General features: G+C 42.4%; 1 pseudogene; it reads left to right on the forward strand.

The window, feature by feature from the left end:
• The first annotated feature begins 1,272 nt into the window (after positions 1-1,272).
• The window catches only part of LOC123729192 (cholinesterase-like), an 80,499-nt pseudogene continuing 57,728 nt past the window's right edge, over positions 1,273-24,043 (forward strand).

The following is a 24,043-nucleotide window of genomic DNA, read 5'->3' on the forward strand; positions in this document are numbered from 1 at the left end:
ATGTGTCTCGATGCTTGTTTGCTGCGCATGCAATTCTTGATGTGTGTTTGTTGTGTCTGTGTTTCCTGATGTGTGTTTCTTGATGTGTGTTTGTTGTGCGTGTGTTTCTTGATGTGTGTTTGTTGTGCGTGTGTTTCGTGATGTGTGAGTGTCTATTAATCTATGTACCAAAATTGATATTTGTGTCGACTTCCAAAATCTTCAATGTGTTTTGACCTCTCCAGACATGAACATGTTACCATGGTGACCATTCACAAACACACATCACCCTGTCACTCCTGCTGTTCCACATACTCCCGGCCCCAGTGGCTCAGGTTGATGACCTCATCGACGACCTCACTGTCGCCACAAATCGTGCCAGAGTTCGTGGCACTCAGCTTCCTTCGCCAAGTGGTGGATATGTCAGAGCATTCCTGAGAATACCCTATTGGAACCCCCCCACACTACATGCAACTCCAACTCCTTCCAACCCCGGGATACAACTTCTCCTGGTAGGGATATGATATCAGAATGATGACATAGGCCTGTATAGTAAACAAACATTGCTTATGACATAGGCCTGTATAGTAAACAAACATAGCTTATTACATATACATGAATGTACTGCATATGTTTGTGTGCCTTTAAACCTGTTGATGTTAGTGACTGTCTACAGTCATTGAGTACAGTTATATGCACACAATAATGTAATTATTGTGGATAGTCAGGTTAATATAATAGTTTGTTTAAAACGTTTACATGTTTTGTAAGAAGAACGATTCCCCTAATAATCCTGTTTACATGGACACATCTGAGATCAGGAGACCTGATGTCACTCTGATAAATGCAGAAAACCTGTTTATATAAATGTTCTACCACAGTGACCATGTTATTTTTGGGAAGCATATTTGATTCTGAGTTCGGTCATATAAAGTTTGTTCGTGAAAACTACTTCTAAGACCTATACATTCAGTTGTTCCAAACTCACTTCACTTCACAAAGAGGGAGGCTCGCTAGGCTGGTGCTGGAACATGCTCAGATCACATACACTGCTGGAACGCCCATTAAGGTGTTTACATGTCCTAATCATTTGAAAGATTGCTCAGAAAACCAGGTGTTTTAATCAGCGTAGGCTTACTTCGATTTTGATTAAGATAAGCAGAGTAAGGTGTTTACATGACTATTGTATAATCTGTTTACTGACATAATCCGTTTAGTATCAAATTATTACTGTGTATGTAAACATGCTCAATGTTGTTTTGTAATCAAGTTGTTAACTACACGTGTTTGACTATGATTTCCTTCCTCCCGGGGTTCCATGGAGCTGAGATGTGGAACCCCAACAGCAAGATGAGTGAAGACTGTCTCTACCTCAACATATGGACTCGTCCCCAAATGGACACACCCTAAACGTACCAAGAGCTCTTCCCCTGGTTCCTCATTGGCTCCTGTCATGATGTGGCTCTATGGGGGCGTGTTCACTACAGGCACTGTCCTGGAACTATAAAGTGAAACTAATATACTTATATTTATGTTTTCAATGTACACCAATTGTAAAGTTTGTTTTGATTGGACACAGGCTCGGTCCGTTGTATTTCCTGTCTCTTCCTGATAGTGAGGTTGTCCGTGGCGACGATGGAATGCATGACCAGCGCTTGGCTCTGTGCTAGGCAGCCAATAACATCGCTGCCTTTGCCAGAGACCTTTCAAAAGTTACTCAGCTTTTTTTTCTGTTACTCTTTTTTTATTCTCAATCTTTGTTTTACCATGTTTAATTAATCTCCTTTTTATGTTGGCTGCATCTGTGGGTCTTCATCTCCTCTCCTCTGGCAGCCATGGTCTGCTCAACAGGGCGATACTACAGAGTGGTTCCCATAACACTCCATTGGCTGTCATGACTCAACAGCAGGTCTGGAACAGGACCCTGTCCCTAGGTAGGCTGATGGGTTAGTCCCCTGACACCTCTGGCTGTCCTGGAGCAGTGTCTACAGAGAGGATATCATCAACCAGCAGTACACCGTTCTGTCTCTCCCCGCACTCATAGCATTGCCATTCACTCCTTCTGTCGACCAAAACTTCCTACCAGACATGCCCGAGGTGTGTGTGAATCTGTGGTTGCTTGTAGGGCCAAAAGGCACTGAACAAACAAGCAGTTGACATTCATGCATTCATGTTTCCAATGGCATTATGTCATAATGTCTAATCTTCTCTGTCTGGTCCTATAGGTTCTGCTCCGGACGGGAAACTTCCTGAAGACGGAGGTGCTGATTGGTTCGAACCAAGACGAGTGGACCCACTTTCTGGTTTACAGGGCACCGGGATATGACATCACTAGCCAGAGCCTGATCAGCAGGGAGGACTTCCTGAAAGGGGTGGACCTAGTGTTTATGGGGTTCGGTGATGTCACAAGGGAGATGGCCATCTTCCAGTACAGTACACTGATTGGACAGATGAGAATAGTGGGATGAAGAATCATGATTTGCTTGCACGAATGGTGGGTAGACTTTTGCCCAGAGGTAAGGACAACATATTGAAGAGTTCCACAAAGCTCTAATGCGGGGCTCTCCAACTCTGTTCCAGGAGAGCTACACTCTTATAAGTTTTTTTATCCAACCCCAATTGTAACTAACCTGATTCATTTTATCAAGCAGTTAATTATTAGAATCAGGTGCATTAGATTAGGGTTGGAGTGAAAACGTACAGGATGGTAGCTCTCCAGGAACAAGGTTGGAGAGCCCTGCTCTAATGTTTGCCACAAATCTTGAACGTAAATCAACGTATTATTTACATGGAATGTTGAGTTGTGTAGTTAGTATTTGGCCCCTTCTGCTCAGTTTGTAATGAACTGTTCGCTGCTCTGGCACCCCAATGGTGGAACAAGCTCCCTCACGACGCCAGGACAGCGGAGTCAATCACCACCTTCCGGAGACACCTGAAACCCCACCTCTTTAAGGAATACCTAGGATAGGATAAAGTAATCCTTCTAACCCCCCCCCCCCCCCCCCCTTAAAAGATTTAGATGCACTATTGTAAAATGGTTGTTCCACTGGATATCATAAGGTGAATGCACCATTTTGTAAGTCGCTCTGGATAAGAGCGTCTGCTAAATGACTTAAATGTAATGTAATGTAAAATGTAACTCTCTGATCATCACCATACCTACACACAGAACACAGGGGGTAAGCCCTGCCTCTTCCTGTTTGACCACCACTCCTCCAACAATCCCTGGCCTGCGTGGATGGGCATGATGCAAGGCTATGAGACTGAGTTTATCTTTGGAATGCCGCTGAACAGTACCATGGGATACATAGAGGAGGAAGTTGTCATGAGCAGGAGGATGATGAAGTCCTGGGCCAACATGGGTAGGACCGGGTGAGAGAGACCTCATATAGATATTATACAGACATGGCTGAGACCAGGTGAGGCCTCTTATACAACACATTGGGAAAGTTTTCAGAAACTTTGACTTTTCCACAGTACTGTGCAGCCTTATACTAAAATGGATCAAATATACACTACCTTTCAAAAGTTTGGGATCACTTAGAAATGTCCATGTTGTTGAAAGAAAAACAATTATTTGGGCCTTTAAAATAACATAACATTGATCAGAAATACAGTATAGACACTGTTAATGTTGTAAATTACTATTGTAACTTGAAACGGCTAATATTTTATGGAATATCTACATAGGCATTCAGAGGCCCATTATCAGCAACCATCACCCTTACGCTCCAATGGCACATTGTGTTAGCTAATCCAAGTTTATCATTTTAAAAGGCTAATGGATCATTAGAAATCCCTTTTGCAATTATGTTAGTACAGCTGAAAGCTGTTGTGATGATTAAAGAAGCAATAAAACTGGCCTTCTTTAGACTAGTTGAGTATCTGGAGCTTCAGCATTTGTGGGTTCGATTACAGGCTCAAAATGGCCAGAAACAAATAACTTTCTTCTGAAAATCGTCATTCTATTCTTGTTCTGAGAAATGAAAGCTATTCTATGCGAGAAATTGCCATGAAACTGAAGATCTCGTACAACGCTGTGTACTACTCCCTTCACAGAAAAGCGCAAACTGGCACTAACCAAAATAAGAGGAGTGGGAGGCCCTGGTGCACAACTGAGCAAGAGGACAAGTACATTAGAGTGTCTAGTTTGAGAAACAGACGACTCATCCCCACAGTGAAGCATGGTGGTGACAGCATCATGCTGTGGGGATGTTTTTCAGCAGCAGAGACTGGGGGCTAGTCAGAATCGAGACAAAGATAATAGGAGCAAAGTACAGAGACATCCTTGAATGAAACCTGCTCCAGAGTGCTCAGTACCTGACTGGGTTGAAGGTTCACCTTCCAACATGACGACTCTAAGCACACAGTCAAGACAATGAAGGCATGGCTTCGGAACAAGTCTCTGAATGTCCTTAAGTGGCCCAGCCAGAGCCTGGACTTGAACCCGATCGAACATCTCTGTAGAGATCTGAAAATAGCTGTGCAGCAATGCTCCCCATCCAACCTCACATATCTTGAGATGATCCGCACAGAAGAATTGCAGAAACTCCCCAAATACATATGGGACAAGCTTGTAGTGTCATACCCATGAAGACTCAAGGTTGCAATTGCTTCCAAAGGTGCTTCAACAAAGTACTGAGTAAAGAGTCTGAATACTTATGTACATTTAATATTTCGATTTTTTCTTTGTAATACATTTGCAAAAATTTCTAACAACCTGTATTTCCTTTGTCATTTTGGGATATTGTGTGTAGAAAAAAAAGCTGTTTAATCCATTTTAGAATAAGGATGTAACGTAACAAAATGTGGGAAAAGTGAAGAGGTCTGAATACTTTCCAAAGGCACTGTATACTGAACAAAATTATAAAGAGCAACATGTAAAGTTTTGGTCCCATATTTTATGAGCTAAAATAAAAGATCCCAGAATGTGACGGTTGTTTGAAGGAGCGGACCAAGATGCAGCGTTTTCGTAGTTCCACATATTTATTAAAAGTGAAACTGAATGCAAATACAGAAAACTTGAATTACAAAAACAACAAACCGTGGCGCAGAGAGGAAAACACCCCCTGTCATGCCCTGCCCTACACTACTATAGAAAATGACATCTTACTAGGGTCAGGACGTGACACAGAAATGTTCCATACACACAAAAAGCTTTGTGCGAGGGGACAATAAAAGGCCACAAATGTGCAATTTTGTCACACAAGACAATGCCAGAAGTTTTGAGAGAGCATGCAATTGGCAGGCTGCCTGCAGGAATGTCCACCAGAGCAGTTACCAACATCATTTTAGAGAATTTGGCAGTACGTCCAAACGGACTCACAACCGCAGACCACTTGTAACCATGCCAGCCAAGGTCATCCATATCCGGCTTATTTACCTTCTGGACCGTCTGAGACCAGCCACCCGGGCAGCTGATAAAACGGAGGAGTTTTTCTGTCTGTAATAAAGCCCTTTTGTGGGGAAAAACATATTATGTGACCGACCGGCAGAAATCAATCTTATGTAGCAACATTTGAAATTGTGTTTTTTACATTGGATAAAAGTAGAGACTCAGAACTACAAAATGGTATATCATACACTACAGTTGAGGAACAATGACAAAGTAATTTTGCTTTGAAAGTCGATAAACTTGTAAACTCACTTTTGAGAAAATGGCCTTTGAATGTTTTTATTATACTACTGCAGAGCCCTTTTTTGTCTACACCCATTCAGTATCATTCACACCATCTTAAGTTTTAGCCCTAACCATCTCTTTAAGGGTTGATCCGAGCGTTCTGTATTAACAACAGCAGTCAAGCACCCAAGCTAACTTGCTAGCTACTACCAGACACAAAAGAGAGAACAGCTCAATGAACATTACTCACCCTAGCAGAGCTGGTTAGGCTGTTATGTTATCCAGTGAGTTGGTGAGTTTCGTAAATTCATAGCGTTTCACTCTCAGCGCGTTCAAGCGCACACTGGACACTCTGGCCAAGGAGTAGGGTTGATCTGAGTAGGGTTGATGGCTAGCTTGCTAGCTACTTCCAGACACATAACGAGAGAACATCCCACTCTGACCATTTTACTCACCCTAGCAGAGCTGGTTAGGCTGTTTTCATGTTAGTCAGAGCATTGGTAACTGTAACTGTGCTCCTGGCAACAATTTAATTACACTTTTTTTGCTGACATTTACTGACACCGGCCATATTCAATGGGTGTTGAGCGTTTGTAAATTCATCAGTTATTCTGCGCAATGGCAAACTCAGACCAGAGTCTTTTGTTAAGACATGTAGCTGGCTAGCTAGGTAAACAATGAACCATAATCCCAACTCATGACGTTACTACCCTGCATGAATCTGCAGGTAGCTAACCAACCAAGTTCAATAGCTAACATTAGGCTATAACTAGTCAAGCAAATAGTTCTGAGATACGAATAATAAGATCATACACATAATGTTAGCTAGCGAGTCAGACAGCTGATGTTAGCTAGCTAGCTTACAGTACACTTTAACTTGAAATGAAACCACTTTCTGTCAAATTTAGAAATGTGTAATATCTGAAAATGTAGCTAGCCAGACTATTTTACCTGTGGTCTGGTCTGAAATCGTAGTAGATAGCCAAAGCAAATTAACCAGCTAGTAAGTCTATCAACAGTTGGTGCAGAGACATTCTATTGAAATGGATACTTGCATAGTGGAGTCTTTTGTTAAGACATGTAGCTAGCTAGCTAGCTAGGTAAACAATGAACCATGAATCTGCAAATAGCTAACCAACCAGGTTCAATGTTCGCAAGCTAACATTAGGCTATAACTAGTCAAGCAAATAGGTCTGAGATACGACTAATAAGATCATACACATAACGTTTGCTGCGAGCCAGCCAGCTAAAGTTAGCTAGATAACAGTACACTATAACTTGAAATGAAAACACTTTCTGTCAAAATTAGAAATGTGTAATATCTGAAAATTAAGCTAGCTAGACTATCTTACTCGTATACATCATCGATGGACGCGTCTCATGTTGGACGCCATGGTTGCCGTTAGTTTGAAGATTTAAGCCGGATACAGGTTTCTCCATCTCCTTACCTATCATACTCGAATTCCACTGATTTCAAAACTCAGTCTGACAGAAAGTGGAGAGCATACAAGTAAAGTTAGCTAGCGAACAGTAAACTTTAACTTGACATTAGACTTATGCAGTTTTACTATGCGATACATAAAAAAAGCAGTGTTAGAGAGGGTCATCTAGGCATACTGACCAGCTCAAATAGACAGAAACTTGCTATACGGCAGGCCAATCCAAACTCATCTCTTGGCACATCCAGCCCAATCATTATGTCAGCCATTCATGGCTAGAGGGGGAAGGTTTCTGTCTTTTTCTGTGGCTAAACTAACTAGGCTTGTAATTTAACCATTTTATTCATATTGACCGATGGCATACAAGTTTGTTATTAAGGCACATGAAAGTTCACATGTTCCAGAAGGCATTTCTACCCCCAAAAAAGGTTACGTTCGAACAGCTCTACGGTGAAGTAGTGACCCGCAACAATCGTCTAGTTTCCAGAAACGGGTCACATATTCTGATTGGCTGGGTCTGGCTCCCCGGTGGGAGTACCCCTGCCCAGTCAAGTGAAATCCATAGATTAGGGCCTAATTAATTTATTTCAATTGACTGATTTCTTTATAAACTGTAACTCAGTACAATCTTTTAAATTGTATACAGCTGAAGTTGGAAGTTTACATACACTTAGGTTAAAACTCATTTTTCAACCACTCCACAAATTTCTTGTTAACAAACTATAGTTTTGGCAAGTCAGTTAGGACGTCTACTCTGTGCATGACACAATTCATTTTTCCAACAGTTGTTTACAGACAGATTATTTAATTTATAATTCACTGTATCACAATTCCAATGGGTCAGAAGTTTACATACACTAAGTTAACTGTGCTTTTAAACTGCTTGGAAAATTCCAGAAAATGATCTCATGGCTTTAGAAGCTTCTGATAGGCTAATTGACATCATTTGAGTCAATTGGAGGTGTACCTGTGGATGTATTTCAAGGCCTACCTTCAAACTCAGTGCCTCTTAGAGTGAAATCATGGGAAAATCAAAAGAAATCAGCCAAGACCTCAGAAAAAAAATGGTAAACCTCCGCAAGTCTGGTTCATCCTTGGGAGCAATTTCCAAATGCCTAAATATACCACATTCATCTGTACAAACAATAGTATGCAAGTATAAACACCATGGGACCACGCAGTAGTCATTCCAGTCAGGAAGGATACACGTTCTGTCTCCTAGAGATGAATATACTTTGGTGAGAAAAGTGCAAATCAATCCCAGAACAACAGCAAAGGACCTTGTGAAGATGCTGGAGGAAACAGGTAGAAAAGAGTCTATATCCACAATAAAACAAGTCCTATATTGACATAACCTGAAAGGCCGCTCAGCAAGGAAGAAGCCACTGCTTCAAAACAGCCATAAAAATGCCAGACTACCGTTTGCAACTTTTCATGGGGACAAAGATCATACTTTTTGGAGAAATGTCCTCTGGTCTGATGAAACAAAAATAGAACTGTTTGGCCATATTGACCATCGTTATGTTTGAACGAGAAAGGGGCAGACTTGCAAGCTGAAGAACACCATCCCAACTGTGAAGCACGGGGGTGGCAGCATCATGTTGTGAGGGTGATCTGCTGCAGGAGGGACTGGTGCACTTCACAAAATAGAATGGCATCATGAGGTAGGAAAAATATGTGGATGTATTGAAGCAATAACTCAAGACATCAGTCAGGAAGTTAAAGCTTGGTCGCAAATGGATCTTCCAAATGCACAATGACACCAAGTATACTTCCAACAAAGTCAAGGTATTGGAGTGGCCATCACAAAGCCCTGACCTCAATAGAACATTTGTGTGCAGAACTGAAAAAGCGTGTGCAAGCAAGGAGGCCCACAAACCTGACTCAGTTACACCAGCTCTGTCAGGAGAATGGGCCAAAATTCACCCAACTTAATGTGGGAAGCTTGTGGAATGCTACCCGAAACATTTGACCCAAGTTAAACAATTTAAAGGCAAGGCTACCAAATACTATTTGAGTGTATGTACACTTCTGACCCACTGGGAATGTGATGAAAGAAAGAAAAGCTGAAATAAATCATTCTCTCTATTATTATTCTGACATTTCACATTCTTAAAATAAAGTGGTGATCCTAACTGACCTAAGACAGGGACTTTTTAACATGATTAAGTGTCAGGAATTGTGAAAAACTGAGTTGAAGTGTATTTTGCTGAGGTGTATGTAAACTTACGACTTCATATGTATAGTATATATATCTGAGTCCTTTAGATGCCTTTTGGCAAACTCCAGGAGTGCTGTCATGTGCCTTTTACTGAGGAGTGGCTTCCGTCTGGCCACTCTATCATAAAGGTCTTATTGGTGGAGTGCTGCAGAGATGGTTGTCCTTCCGGAAGGTTCTCCCATCTCCACAGAGGAACTTTGGAGCTCTGTCAGAGTCACATTCGGGTTCCACGATTGCTCAGGTTGGCCAGGTGGCCAGCTCTAGGAAGAGTGTAGGTGGTTCCTAACTTCTTTCATTTAAGAATGATGGAGGCCACTCTGTTCTTGGGGACTTTCAATTCTGCAGACATTTTTGGGTACACTTCCCCAGATCTGTGCCTCAACCCAATCCTGTCTCGCAGCTCTAAGGACAATTCCTTCGACCTCATAGCTTGGTTTTTCCTCTGACATGCACTGTCAACTGTGGGACCTTAAATAAACAGGTGTGTGCCTTTCCAAATCCTGTCAAATCAATAGAATTTAACACAGGTGATCTCCAATCAAGTTGGAAAAACATGTCAAGGATGGTAATTGGAAACAGGATGCACCTGAGCTAAATGTTGAGTCTCATAGCAAAGGGTATGAATACTTATGTAAATTTGCAAACATTTCTAAAGACCTGTTTTTGCTTTTTCATAATGGGATATTTTGTGTAGATTGATGAGGAAACAATATAATGTCATCCATGTATATTATATATTATATACACAGGACCAGTCAAAAGTTTGGACACACCTACTCAATCAAGGGTGTTTCTTTATATTTACTATTTTCTACATGGTAGAATATTAGTAAAGACATCAAAACCATGAAATAATACATATGGAATCATGTAGTAAGCAAAAAAGTGTTATTCAAATCAAATTATATTTGAGATTTGAGATTCTTCAAAGTGGCCACCCTTTGCCTTGATGACAGCTTTGCAAACTCATTATCTCAACCAGCTTCATGACCTGGAATGCATTTCAATTAACAGGTGTGCCTTGTTGATTTGTAGAATATCTTTCCTCAATGCGTTTGAGCCAATCAGTTGTGTTGTAACAAGGAAGGGGTGGTATACAGAAGATTTGGATTTTTTATTTGGTAAAAGACCAAGTCCATTTTATGGCAATAACAGCTCAAATAACAAAAATGAAAGACAGTTCATAATTTCTTTAAGACATCAAGGTCAGTCAATCCTGAACATTTCTAGAACTTTGAAATATCCTTCAAGTGCAAAAACCATCAAGCGCTATGATGAAACTGGCTCTCATGAGGAACGTCACAGGAAAGGAAGACCCAGAGTGACCTCTGCTGCTGAGGATAAGTTCATTAGAGTTACCAAGCTCAGAAATTGCAGCCCAAATATATGCTTCACAGAGTTCAAGTAACATACACATCTCAACATCAACTGTTCAGAGGATACGGCGTGAACAGGCCTTCATGGTCGAATTGCTGCAAAGAAACAGCTACTAAAGGACACAAATAATAAGAAGAGACTTGCTTGGGCCAAAAAAGATGAGCAACGGACATTATAACGGTGGAAATCTGAGATTTATTGTCCCATCCACCGTTTCTTTGTGAGACTCAGAGCAAGTGAAAGGATGATCTCCGCATGTGTGGTTCCCACCGTGAAGCACGGAGGAAGTGGTGTGATGGTGTGGGGGTGCTTTGCTGGTGCCACTGTCAGTGATTTATTTATAATTCAATGCACACTTAACCAGCATGGCTACCACAGCATTCTGCAGTGATAGACCATTGCATCTGGTTTATCTTAGTGGGACTATCATTTGTTTTCAACAGGACCTCCAGGCTGTGTAAGGGTAATTTGACCAAGAAGGAGAGTGATGTAGTGCTGCATCAGATGACCTGGCCTCCACAATCACCCGACCTCAACCAATTGAGATTGTTTGGTATGAGTTGGACTGCAGAGTTAAGGAAAAGCAGCCAGCAAGTGCTCAGCATGTGTGAGAACTCCTTTAACCTCCCTGGGCAAGCGTCCCACCTAGTCAACAGCCAGTGGAATCGCGTGGCTTGAAATACAAATACCTCATAAATGCTATAACTTCAATTTCTCAAACATATGACTATTTTACACCATTTTATAGATACACTTCTCCTGAATCGAACCACGTTGTCCGATTTCAAAAAGGCTTTACAGCGAAAGCAAAACATTAGATTATGTTAGGAGAGTACGTCGACAAAAACAACCACACAGCCATTTTCCTAGCAACTAGCATGCATCACAAATACCCAAACCACAGCTAAATGCAGCACTAACCTTTGACGATCTTCATCAGATGACACTCCTAGGACATCATGTTACACAATACATGCATTTTTTGTTCGATAAAGTTCATATTTATATATAAAAACAGCATTTTACATCGGCATGTTAAACTGTAATTCAAAGAATTATAGATGAACATCTCCTTTATGGAAACGCTATGAAAGATTTCAAAAAAGCTTCACGAGGAAAGCACTCTTTGCAATAATCTGAGTACTGAGCTCAGAAAAATACACAAAGCTATACAGATAGCATCATCTAAAATCATACATTGCATTACAAATATTCCCTTACCTTTGATCAACTTCATCAGAAGGCACTTCCAGGAATCCCAGGTCCACAACAAATGTTGTTTTGTTCGATAAAGTCCGTAATTTATGTCCAAATAACTCCTTGTTGTTCGTGCGTCCAGTAAGCTACTCCAAGAGTAGAAAGCGCGCGGACGATGTCGGGACGAAAAGTTACAAAAAGTTGTATTTACGTTCGTTCAAACATGTTAAACGTTGCAAAACATCAATCTTTAGGGCCTTCAGAACGTGAAGATTCAATAATATTTCAACCGGACGGTTCCTGTGTCTTGAAAAAGGTTTTGGAACGGGAGGGATCCATGCTCATGAACGTGCTCCAAGAAGTGATGTCACCATCTGCCTCAACAACTTCCCCTCCTTGTCATTTGGGCTCTGTTCATCGTAGAAGCTTCAAACAACTTTGTAAAGACTCCCGACATCTAGCGGAAGCCGTAGGAAGTGCACAATTATTACTACGTCACTGTGTATTCAATAGGAAACGACTTGAAGAGAGCCCATGCATCCAGATTTCCACTTCCTGGTAGGATTTCTCTCAGGTTTTTGCTTGCAATATGAGTTCTGTTATACTCACAGACTCCATTCAAACGGTTTAGAAACTTCTGAGGGTTTTTTCTATCCGTATCTACTAACAATATGCATATCCTAGCTTCTGAGTTTGAGTAGGAGGCAGTTTAATATGGGCACATATGTTTTCCGAAATTGTCAATACTGCCCCCTAGCCCCAACAGGTTTTAAGAGTTAATTCCAGGTGAAGCTGGTTTGAGAGAATGCCAAGAGTGTGCAAAGCTGTCATCAAGGCAAAAGGTGGCTAATTTGAAGAATCTAAAATCTAAAATATGTTTTGATTTGTTTAGCACTTTTTTGGTTGCTACCTGATTCCATATGTGTTATTTCATAGATTTGATGTCTTCACTATTATTCTACAATGTAGAAAATAGTAAAAATAAAGAAAAACTCTTGAATGTGTAGGTGTGTAGAAACTTTTGACTGGTATTGAATATAACAAACAATAAGTTTAAGTCAGTGTAAAGTTTCTCTCTGGCATAATTGGTTGGTTGTTGTGTTTTCCCTGGCAGGACCTCAAGCATAGAGGAAGAGAATTGTCCACTTTTCATCCTGCATGGACCAACAGGAATACATCACACTAAACTCCTCCCTCTACACACTCAAAGGACGCTTGCAGCTCATCAGTGCCAGTTGTGGAACAACTTCCTCCTCAAACTGCAGAACGTCACTGGTGAGAACACACATAGGCAAACACATAGGCAAGTGTGACGGCCGTGTCAGACTACGCATAAAAAATATCCTTTCTTCTTATGCACGTTAACCTTGCATATAGTGGGCAGGGAGTGGGTGATGCTGCGTCAGGGCCCTCCAGGGGCCTCAAATGCCTAAACTAGCCTGTGGCGGTGCACTATGGCTGGGTTGGCTCAGTCTCCAGCTCCCCCTCCAGAGTGCTGGAGGTCTGAGTGGGAGTCGGGTCAGTCTCCACTTCACAGAGCACTGACTGTGGAGTGTGAATAACACTCTCACTCCCCTGCACTTAGCTCATTACGCACACACACGCACACACAGATGCACACACACTCACACACGGGCAAATGCAATCACACACACACACCTGCATTGGGCTCATTATACAAACATCATCCGTGGCCTCCCAGTTTTGAATTATCATGATAAACATCTTCTGTTTTTTTCATGTTGTGGCAGTGCATGCATATGATGTTTAACCCCAGGGAGTTTTCAGGTCAAGATCATTTTGTTATTCAACTACTTAGTCAAAGATAACTCACCAGAAACTATGCATTTAGAAAGGATTTTAGATCCTCTTGCCTTATTTAAATGTTTAGGATTTTTGAAAGACTAAAGTATTGTGTAGATATGAAGTTGTTTTCTAAATGGAGGCAGAGTTTTCTAAATGTGTGTTTTTTTTATAAGTTCTCATGGCACAATGCAAAAGACCATTGACTTTTAGTTGTTTTTCTATAATCCTGAGAGATAAAAGCTGATAGTTTAACAGTGTTTTGGAGCTGTGTGTGTGTTAGTGTGTTTGTGTGTGTGTGTGGGTGCGCGTGTGCGTGTGTGTGTGTGTGTTTTGGGGTTTGTCTCTGCAGATTGTATTTGTCAGCTTTGTGCTGTGCAAAAACACACATGGAGATACAGAGATAAACTCAGCAAAAAAGAAACGTCCTCTCACTGTCAACTGCGTTTATTTTGTGTAACATGTGTAAATATTTGTATGAACATAACAAGATTTAACAACTGAGACATAAACTGAACAATTTCCACAGACATGTGACTAACAGAAATGGAATAATGTGTCCCTGAACAAAGGGGGGGGGGGTTAAAATCAAAAGTAACAGTCAGTGTGTGGTGTGGCCACCAGCTGCATTAAGTACTGCAGTGCATCTCCTCCTCATGGACTGCACCAGATTTGCCAGTTTTTGCTGTGAGATGTTACCACACTCTTCCACCAAGGCACCTGCAAGTTCCTGGACATTTCTGGGGGGAATGGCCCAAGCCCTCACCCTCCGATCTAAGGTCGGAGATGTGCTCAATGGGATTGAGATCTGGGCTCTTCACTGGCCATGGCAGAACACTGACATTCCAGTCTTGCAGGAAATCACGCACAAAACGAGCAGTATGGCTGGTGGCATTATCATGCTGGAAGGTCATGTCAGGATGAGCCTGCAGGAAGGGTACCACATGAGGGAGGAGGATGTCTTCCCTGTAACGCACAGTGTTTAGATTGCCTGCAATGACAACACGCTCAGTCCGATGATGCAGTGACACACCGCCCCAGACCATGACTGACCCTCCACCTCCAAATCGATCCCGCTCCAGAGTACAGGCTTCGGTGTAACACTCATTCCTTCGACGATAAACGCGAATCCCACCATCATCCCTGGTGAGACAAATCAGCGACTCCTCATTGAAGAGCACTTTTTGCCAGTCCTGTCTGGACCAGCGACAGTGGGATTGTGCACATAGGCGATGTTGTTGCCGGTGATGTCTGGTGAGGACCTGCCTTACAACAGGCCTACAACAGGCCTTCAGTCCAGCCTCTCTCAGCCTATTGTGGACAGACTGAGCACTGATGGAGGGATTGTGCATTCCTGGTGTAACTCCGGCAGTTGTTGTTGCCATCCTGTACCTGTCCCGCAGGTGTGATGTTCGTATGTTCCGATCTTGTGCAGCTGTTGCAACATGTGGTCTGCCACTGCAAGGACGATCAGCTGTCCATCCTGTCTCCCTGCAGCACTGTCTTAGGCGTCTCTGTCTTAGTACGGACATTGCAATTTATTGCCCTGGCCACATCTGCAGTCTTCATGCCTCCTTGCAGCATGCCTAAGGCACATTCACGCAGATGAGCAGGGACCCTGGACATCTTTCTTTCGATGTTTTTCAGAGTCAGTAGAAATGCCTCTTTAGTGTCCTAAGTTTTCATAACTGTGACCTTAATTTCCTACCATCTGTAAGCTGTTAGTTTCTTAACGACTGTTCCAATTGTTTATAGTTCATTGATCAAGCATGGGAAACAGTGTTTAAACCCTTTACAATGAAGATCTGTGAAGTTATTTGGATTTTCACAAATTATCTTTGATAGACAGGGTCCTGAAAAAGGGACATTTCTTTTTTTGCTGAGTTTATTTACAAGGTTGAGGTCAATTGTGTTTGTAACATTGAACTGGGATGGATCTCCTGTCTGCTGTGTGTGTGTGTAAGTGTTTGTTTGGAGCGGGACTTTGGAGTGTCTGGCCTTTGTGATTCGGGGGAAAGTGATTGATTTTGACGCTGAGATGGAAATAATCATTTGAGTCTAATTCCAGTGCAGACTTCCGCTGGGTTTTGTGTTTTGTTGCACAGAATGGCAGAAAAAAGGTTATCTGTATTAATTTGCACACACCCACACACACACACACACACACACACACACACACACACACACACACACACACACACACACACACACACACACACACACACACACACACACACACACACACACACACCTCCTGATGTTCAGAGGTGGTTAATTCCAACACTATGTCATGTCCATTACCAATTGTGGTGTTATTTGATGTTGGCTTTGTCCTCAGTGTATTAGTTTGGGATGTTGGCTTTGTCCTCAGTGTATTAGTTTGTGATGTTCGCTTTGCCCTCAGTGTATTAGTTTGAGATGTTGGCTTTGTCCTCAGTGTGTATTGTTTGGGATGTTGGCTTTGTCCTCAGTGTGTATTGTTTGGGATGTTGGCTTTGTCCTCAGTGTGTATTGTTTGGGATGTTGGCTTTGTCCTCAGTGTGTATTGTTTGGGATGTTGGCTTTGTCCTCAGTGTATTAGTTTGGGAGGTGCGTTGCATTTATATCACAAAAGATAGCAAAGCATATTCAAAGAAGAACAAATTGAGCAACGTGAATGACATAGACCTTTGGAAATGATAACGCATTGGGCAAAGCAAGAAGCAAAGGTTGCTGCCTAATTATTAACTTTCCTCACGAGCTGTCCCTTTACTGAAAAAAATTCTTCCGAGTTTATATCATTTTTTCTTGCGCTCTCTCTCTCTCGGTTGCTAGGTGATGTGTGTTCTTTAGGTCTGGTAACGTGACATAGTGAGTGTTCATTAGGTCTGGTAAGGTGGCATGGTGATTGTTCATTCAGAGAAAAGAAAGAAACCAGCCAAGCTAAGGAATGCAACAAATTTTCAGTATGGGATCAGTATGTTCCCATGGCAGTACAATCACATGGGATCAGTCTGTTACCATAGCAGTACAATCACATAGGATCAGTCTGTTCCCATGGCAATACAATCACACGGGATCAGTCTGTTCCCAACTCAATACAAACACATGGGTTCAGTCTGTTCCCATGGCAGTACAATCACAGGTATCAGTCTGTTCCCATGGCGGTACAATCACAGGGAACAGTTTGTTCCCATGGCAGTACAGTCAAATGGGATCAGTCTGTTCCCATGGCAGTACAATGACATTATATCGTTCTGTTCCCATGACAGTAGAATCACATTATATCAGTCTGTTCCCATGGCAATACAATCACATGGGATGAGTCTGTTCCCATGGCAATACAAGCACATGTGATCAGTCTGTTCCCATTGCATTACAAACACAGGGATCAGTAAGTTACCATGGCAGTACAATCCCAGGGATCAGTCTGTTCCTATAACAGTACAATCACAGGGATCAGCTGTAGATACAGTACAGAAGGATGGTAGGAGTAGATTAGTGTTTGAGGATGATCTGAATGCCAAATTATAATATCTCACTCTGATGCTGAGAGTTTAAGTTATGCTGAGTTGGAAAGTGTTTGAATGTTGGAAACACTTCATTTGCAGCCCCTTCTTGGGCAAGCTAAATCATGCTCACACCTCTGTCTCTCTCTTCCTACACATTCCGTCCTGATCCCTCTTTCTCTCTGCCTGCCTGTTTCACAGTCTGTCTGTCTGTCAGTGAGTGTTGGTAGAACAACAGTGGAATAATCACTACTCTGACCAGAGACTGAGTTGTCCAGAGGGACAGAAGCAGCAAGACTGTGACCAGAGCCTGAGCTGTCCAGAGGTACAGAAGCAGCAGGACTGTGACCAGAGCCTGAGCTGTCCAGAGGGACAGAAGCAGCAGGACTGTGACCAGAGCCTGAGCTGTCCAGAGGGACAGAAGTAGCAGGACTGTGACCAGAGCCTGAGCTGTCCAGAGGGACAGAAGTAGCAGGACTGTGACCAGAGCCTGAGCTGTCCAGAGGGACAGAAGTAGCAGGACTGTGACCAGAGCCTGAGCTGTCCAGAGGTACAGAAGTAGCAGGACTGTGACCAGAGCCTGAGCTGTCCAGAGGGACAGAAGTAGCAGGACTGTGACCAGAGCCTGAGCTGTCCAGAGGTACAGAAGTAGCAGGACTGTGACCAGAGCCTGAGCTATCCAGAGGGACAGAAGTAGCAGGACTGTGACCAGAGCCTGAGCTGTCCAGAGGGACAGAAGTAGCAGGACTGTGACCAGAGCCTGAGCTGTCCAGAGGGACAGAAGTAGCAGGACTGTGACCAGAGCCTGAGCTGTCCAGAGGGACAGAAGTAGCAGGACTGTGACCAGAGCCTGAGCTATCCAGAGGGACAGAAGTAGCAGGACTGTGACCAGAGCCTGAGATGTCCAGAGGGACAGAAGTAGCAGGACTGTGACCAGAGCCTGAGCTGTCCAGAGGGACAGAAGTAGCAGGATTGTGACCAGAGCCTGAGCTGTCCAGAGGGACAGAACAGCAGGACTGTGACCAGAAACCCTTGGAGCCCTAGACCTGGGACTGGACCATTACTCTGGTCAGCACTGGACCCATCCATTCCTCTGGTTTGGACTGGACCACAGTGGTTTGGATTAAATTGGACTGGATTGGACTGGAGCTTCAATTATGCATCACATGTATTAATGAGTTAATGATGAGCTTTGCTTTTCACTGAGACAATAAAGTGTCAGTAAATAAAAGTTCACAAGATACATTTGTTTCTTAATGTAATGCCAGGCCTTTTCACTGGTCACTGCCAAATCTGTCTGCACCGTCATATTTCTTCTTGTCCTTTCCATTGTAACTGTCTTGCTTTGTGTATCTGAAGATTTCATGTTTAGGTGTGTTTGGTGGGGTAAAGTAACGGGAGAGATGTTTCTGTGTGTTTGGTGGGGTCAAGTAACCGGAGAGATGTTTCTGTGTGTTTGGTGGGGTATAAGTAAAGGAAGAGATGTTTCTGTGTGTTTGGTGGGGTAAAGTAACGGGAGAATTTTCTGTGTTTGGTGGGGTAAAGTAACAAGAGAGATGTTTCTGTGTGTTTGGTGGGGTAAAGTAAAGGAAGAGATGTTTCAGTTGGTTTTGTGGGGTAAAGTAACGAGAGAGATGTTTCTGTGTGTTTGGTGGGGTAAAGTAAAGGAAGAGATGTTTCTGTGTGTTTGGTGGGGTAAAGTAAAGGAAGAGATGTTTCTGTGTGTTTGGTGGGGTAAAGTAAAGGAAGAGATGTTTCTGTGTGTTTGGTGGGGTAAAGTAACGGGATAATTTTCTGTGTTTGGTGGGGCAAAGGAGCGATAGAGATGTTTGGTGCAGTAAAGTAACAAGAGAGTAAACAGTGTCACAACGCAAAGGTCACATAGTGATGACTTAAAGATAATCAATAGGAAATAAACTATTCTGGCTGGATTCAGTTTTATACGATGATTTACAGACCTTTTCTGCAAGATTAATTCCAGTAAGTGTGTGTCTAGGTAAGTGTGAGTGTGTGTGTCTGTAAGTCGCTCTGGATAAGAGCGTCTGCTAAATGACTTAAATGTAAATGTTAAATGTGTGTGTGTACCTACAGTTGAAGTCGGAAGTTTACATACATTTAGGTTTGAGTCATTAAAACTCGTTTTTCAACCACTCCACAAATTCCTTGTTAACAAACTATAGTTTTGGCAAGTTGGTTAGGACATCTGCTTTGTGCATGACACAAGTCATTTTTCCAACAATTGTTTACAGACAGATTATTTCACTTATAATTCACTGTGTCATAATTCCAGTGGGTCAGAAGTTTACATACACTAAGTTGACTGTGCATTTAAACAGCTTGGGAAATTCTAGAAAATGATGTCATGGCTTTAGAAGCATCTGATAGGCTAATTGACATAATTTGAGTCAACTGTAGTTGTACCTGTGGATGTATTTCAAGGCCTACCTTCAAACTCGGTGCCTCTTTGCTTGACATCATGGGAAAATCTACAGAAATCAGCCAAGATCTCAGAAAAGTCTGGTTCATCCTTGGGAGCAATTTCCAAATGCCTGAAAGTACCACGTTCATCTGTACAAACAGTAGTACGCAAGTATAAACACCATGGGACCACACAACTGTCATACCGCTCAGGAAGGAGACACATTCTGTCTCCAGGAAATGAACGTACTTTGGTGTGAAAAGTGCAAATCAATCCCAGAACAAGAGCAAAGGACTTTGTGAAGAGGCTGGAGGAAACAGCTACAAAAGTATCTATATCCACAGAATAACGAGTCCTATATCGACATAACCTGGAAGGCCGCTCAGCAAGGAAGAAGCTACCGCTCCAAAACCGGCATAAAAATGCCAGACTATGGTTTGCAACTGCACATTGGGACAAAGATTGTACATTTGGAGAAATGTCCTCTGGTCTGATGAAAAAAAAAATAGGACAAATTTGGCGATAATGACCATTATATTTGAAGAAAAAAATGGGGAGGCTGGCAAGCCGAAGAACACCATCCCAACTGTGAAGCACGGGGGTAGCAGCATCATGTTGTGGGGGTGCTCTGCTGCAGGAGGGACTGGGGCACTTCACAAAATAGATGGCATCGTGAGGTTGGAAAATGATGTGGATATATTGAAGCAACATCTCAAGACATCAGTCAGGAAGTTAAAGCTTGGTCGCAAATGGGTCTTCCAAATGGACAATGACCCCAAGCATACTTCCAAAGTTGTGGCAAAATGGCTTAAGGACAACAAAGTCAAGGTATTGGAGTGGGCCTCCTTGCGAGCAAGGAGGCCCACAAACCTGACTTAGTTACACCAGCTCTGTCAGGAGGAATGGGCCAAAATTCACCCAACATATTGTGGGAAGCTTGTGGAAGGCTACCCGAAACGTTTGACCAAAAGTTAAACAATTTAAAGGCAATACTACCTAATTCTAATTGAGTGTATGTAAGCTTCTGACCCACTGGGAATGTGATGAAAGAAATACAAGCTGAAATAAATAATTCTCTCCGCTATTATTCTGATATTTCACATTCTTATAATAAAGTGGTGATCCTAACTGACCTAAGACAGGGGATTTTTACTAGGATTAAATGTCAGGAATTTTGACAAACTGAGTTAAAGTGTATTTGGCTGAGATGTATGCAAACAACCGACTTCAACTGTATATTCACTGTTTATTTACTGTATCTATGGGTGGACTTAAACAAATCATTTCTTCATACAGGACTATGTATGGTATGTGGTGGGGATAACGTTGACTACTCTGAGTGAGATATCTATTTATCTATTCATCTCTTTTACTTGTTATGTATGTATTTTTCTGTAACAGATGGTCTGAGATCTTTAAATGCCATAGCCTTTTATTTGGGCCATAACCAGTCTGGATCGTTTCTCAAAAAGTCATACACACACACACATAGACACACACACACACACACAGACACACACACACATACACACATTAACACACACAGTTTTGGACTGTTCCTTCCTGTGTGACCTTTTAAAAGTGACTCGGCATAACATGGCTGCCGGCTCCCACCTCAGAGTGTGTGTGTGCATCGGTGTGTGTGGAGGTTGAAGATAGGCCGTTGGCATTACGCATGACGGTGTGCCCTCGTTTTTGAAAAAGTTTTCCAACAAGAGAGAACATTGTCTGTGGTGGGACTTACGCATTGTGGATCCTTGCATCGAGAGAGAGAGACAGAGAGAGACGAGACAGAGAAAGAGATAGAGAGAGAGAGACAGAGGGAGAGAGAGGTAAACTATAAATGAGTGTGTAATGAGTTGTCTGCGTGATACAGAAGGATCGGTTTTAAGCAGGTTTGTGTGATGGCACATGAGCAGTGTAGGTGATGGACCTCTTATTGCCTTGAATGCCTGTGAGGTTTAAAAAATATTAAAAATTCACTTTAAATAAAGTTTGAGTTGATTTGATCTGTTTAACATTCCCTTCATGTCCATATGTGTTCCAAAATAGGTCATTTTTCATCTAATGTTTTATTTTGAATATCACATCATGTCTGTTTCTTAAGGGTTTCGGACTGACTAGAACTTGGAGAAATTATTTTTGATGTCATTGTTTCTTTTCCCCATCGAATCACTGTCAGAACAGATTTGAACCTGACACTTTAACATTGATGCGAAAACGGCATTCTGATTAATGTGTGTTGTCACTGTGAGCTTAATAAGATCAATTAAACAGATCAAATAATTTTCCTCAGAGCCAAGTCAAATTACCGTGGCAACCTGAGAGAAGAACCGTCACGAGAACCACATTACTGTCATTTTAGATAATGGCACTTTAATATGAATTGTTTAAGTGTGGTTTTTATATGTTTTATTGTGTCACACACACACACAGTACACACACTAGAGCTGCCTTCTATTCAAGGTTCTTTATCTCAATGACATTTCCTGGTTTAAATAAAAGTTTAAAAGCAACATGAATATAAAGTGACAGCCAGCCTTACACCTCCTGGTCACTCCTCTGGGGTGGCTGTGAGGTGAGGCTTGATGCAGAAATGTGGAGGCTGGACGACTGCTCATGAAGGCAGGGACAGTCTATTTAGGGTCAGACACTAGACTAACATGTTTTAATAATGTAGAGACTCTAAATGATCGCTCACTTACGTTGATAGAAAAAATATTAAAATATATATAGAAAGGACCAGACACGAGAAGGAGGGAAAGCGGGATGGACAGAGAGAGCTCCAAGAGAGAAAAAGTGACAGAATGAGAGAGCTGTCTACAGGGACCTGGGTTATTTCTCCTAGTGATTTCCACTGTGGCCACAGTAGGTTCCTGCCCTAGAAAACAACTGCCTTGTCTCTAATTAGACAGCTAATTGCAATCCAAAGCTGGCATGGCTTTAGACCAACAGTTTACCGCTCTTCTTTTTCTCTCCTCTGCATCTCTTCTGTTACTGGGTTTCAAATGGGTATTGGCCACGGAGTCTTATCATAGGCAGTTACAGACAGGCAGACTGGGTTACACCCGGGTATTGGCCACAGAGTCTTATCATAGATAGTTACAGACAGGCAGACTGGGTTACACCTGGGTATTGGCCACAGAGTCTTATCATAGATAGTTAGACAGGCAGACTGGGTTACACCTGGGTATTGGCCACGGAGTCTTATCATAGACAGGCAGACTGGGTTACACACGGGTATTGGCCACAGAGTCTTATCATAGATAGTTACAGACAGGCAGACTGGGTTACACCCGGGTATTGGCCACAGAGCCTTATCATAGGCAGTTACAGACAGGCAGACTGGGTTACACCCGGGCATTGGCCACAGAGTCTTATCATAGGGCGTTACAGACAGGCAGACTGGGTTACACCCGGGTGTTGGCCACAAAGTCTTATCATAGGGCGTTACAGACAGGCAGACTGGGTTACACCCGGGTGTTGGCCACAAAGTCTTATCATAGGGCGTTACAGACAGGCAGACTCTTATGCAGGCAGCATTTCAGGGCCTAACGAAAGGAGAGATGCAGAGGGTGAGATAGGAATGAAGACAAAGAAAAGGGTGAGACAGGGAAAGACAGAGAGAAAGGAAAGCGGGAACATAGAGGGGACATGCTCGTCCCTATGATAGCATGCATTTAGAATGATTTAAATGGACCTTGTGGTTAGAAAAGTGTCCACATCCCGTAGTCCACATACTGTGGTCCACATCCTGTATACCACATCCTGTATTCCACATCCTGTAGTTCACATCCTGTAGTCCACATACTGTAGTTCACATAGTCAGATATTAGACTGTTACTCTGACACTAGCTTGATGAACACATTTGAAGATTTGAAGAAAAAAAGAAAAATGAAAAAAAAAATCACCTCCAACTGTAAGACTCGATAGGTAGTCCCCGCCCCCAACTAACATTAATTCCCCCAGACGGACACTGATTCTCCTTCCGAAGAAATCATAAGATGCCAGGGAATAAATGCCATGGTAACTTGAGAGCTGATGTGACCGACACTGTCATCGGGGACAGAGCGACGCATCATTCAAATGAGACAGACGAATGTTAGAGAAAGATAGAGAGAAAATGAAAAGCCGCTTCTCAATGTGTGGAGGGATTTCTTGACATTGAACAACAGAGGGGGACACAGGTGAAATGTAAAAGCTTATCATGGAGAAAAGTATCATACAATTTTTTGAGGATGACTGGACAAGTTTTTTTATCAACTCTCCTACCTCATGATTTTATGCATACATTGTAGTTTAGTGATGGCTGGGCAGATAATTGTTTTAAATAGAGCATCAAATGTTATTGCTTTTATGTCTATAGGTAGATTAATTCAAACACGCCTCCCCGGTGTCTCGCAGAAGTGCATACACCTTTCTCATGTATTCACTTTAATTTGACCTCTCTCTCTCTCTCTCTCTCTCTCTCTCTCTCTCTATAAGGGCACAGGGCGAGA

The sequence above is a fragment of the Salmo salar genome, chromosome 20, assembly GCF_965601325.2.
Source record: "Salmo salar chromosome 20, fSalSal1, whole genome shotgun sequence".
NCBI lineage: Eukaryota > Metazoa > Chordata > Actinopteri > Salmoniformes > Salmonidae > Salmo > Salmo salar.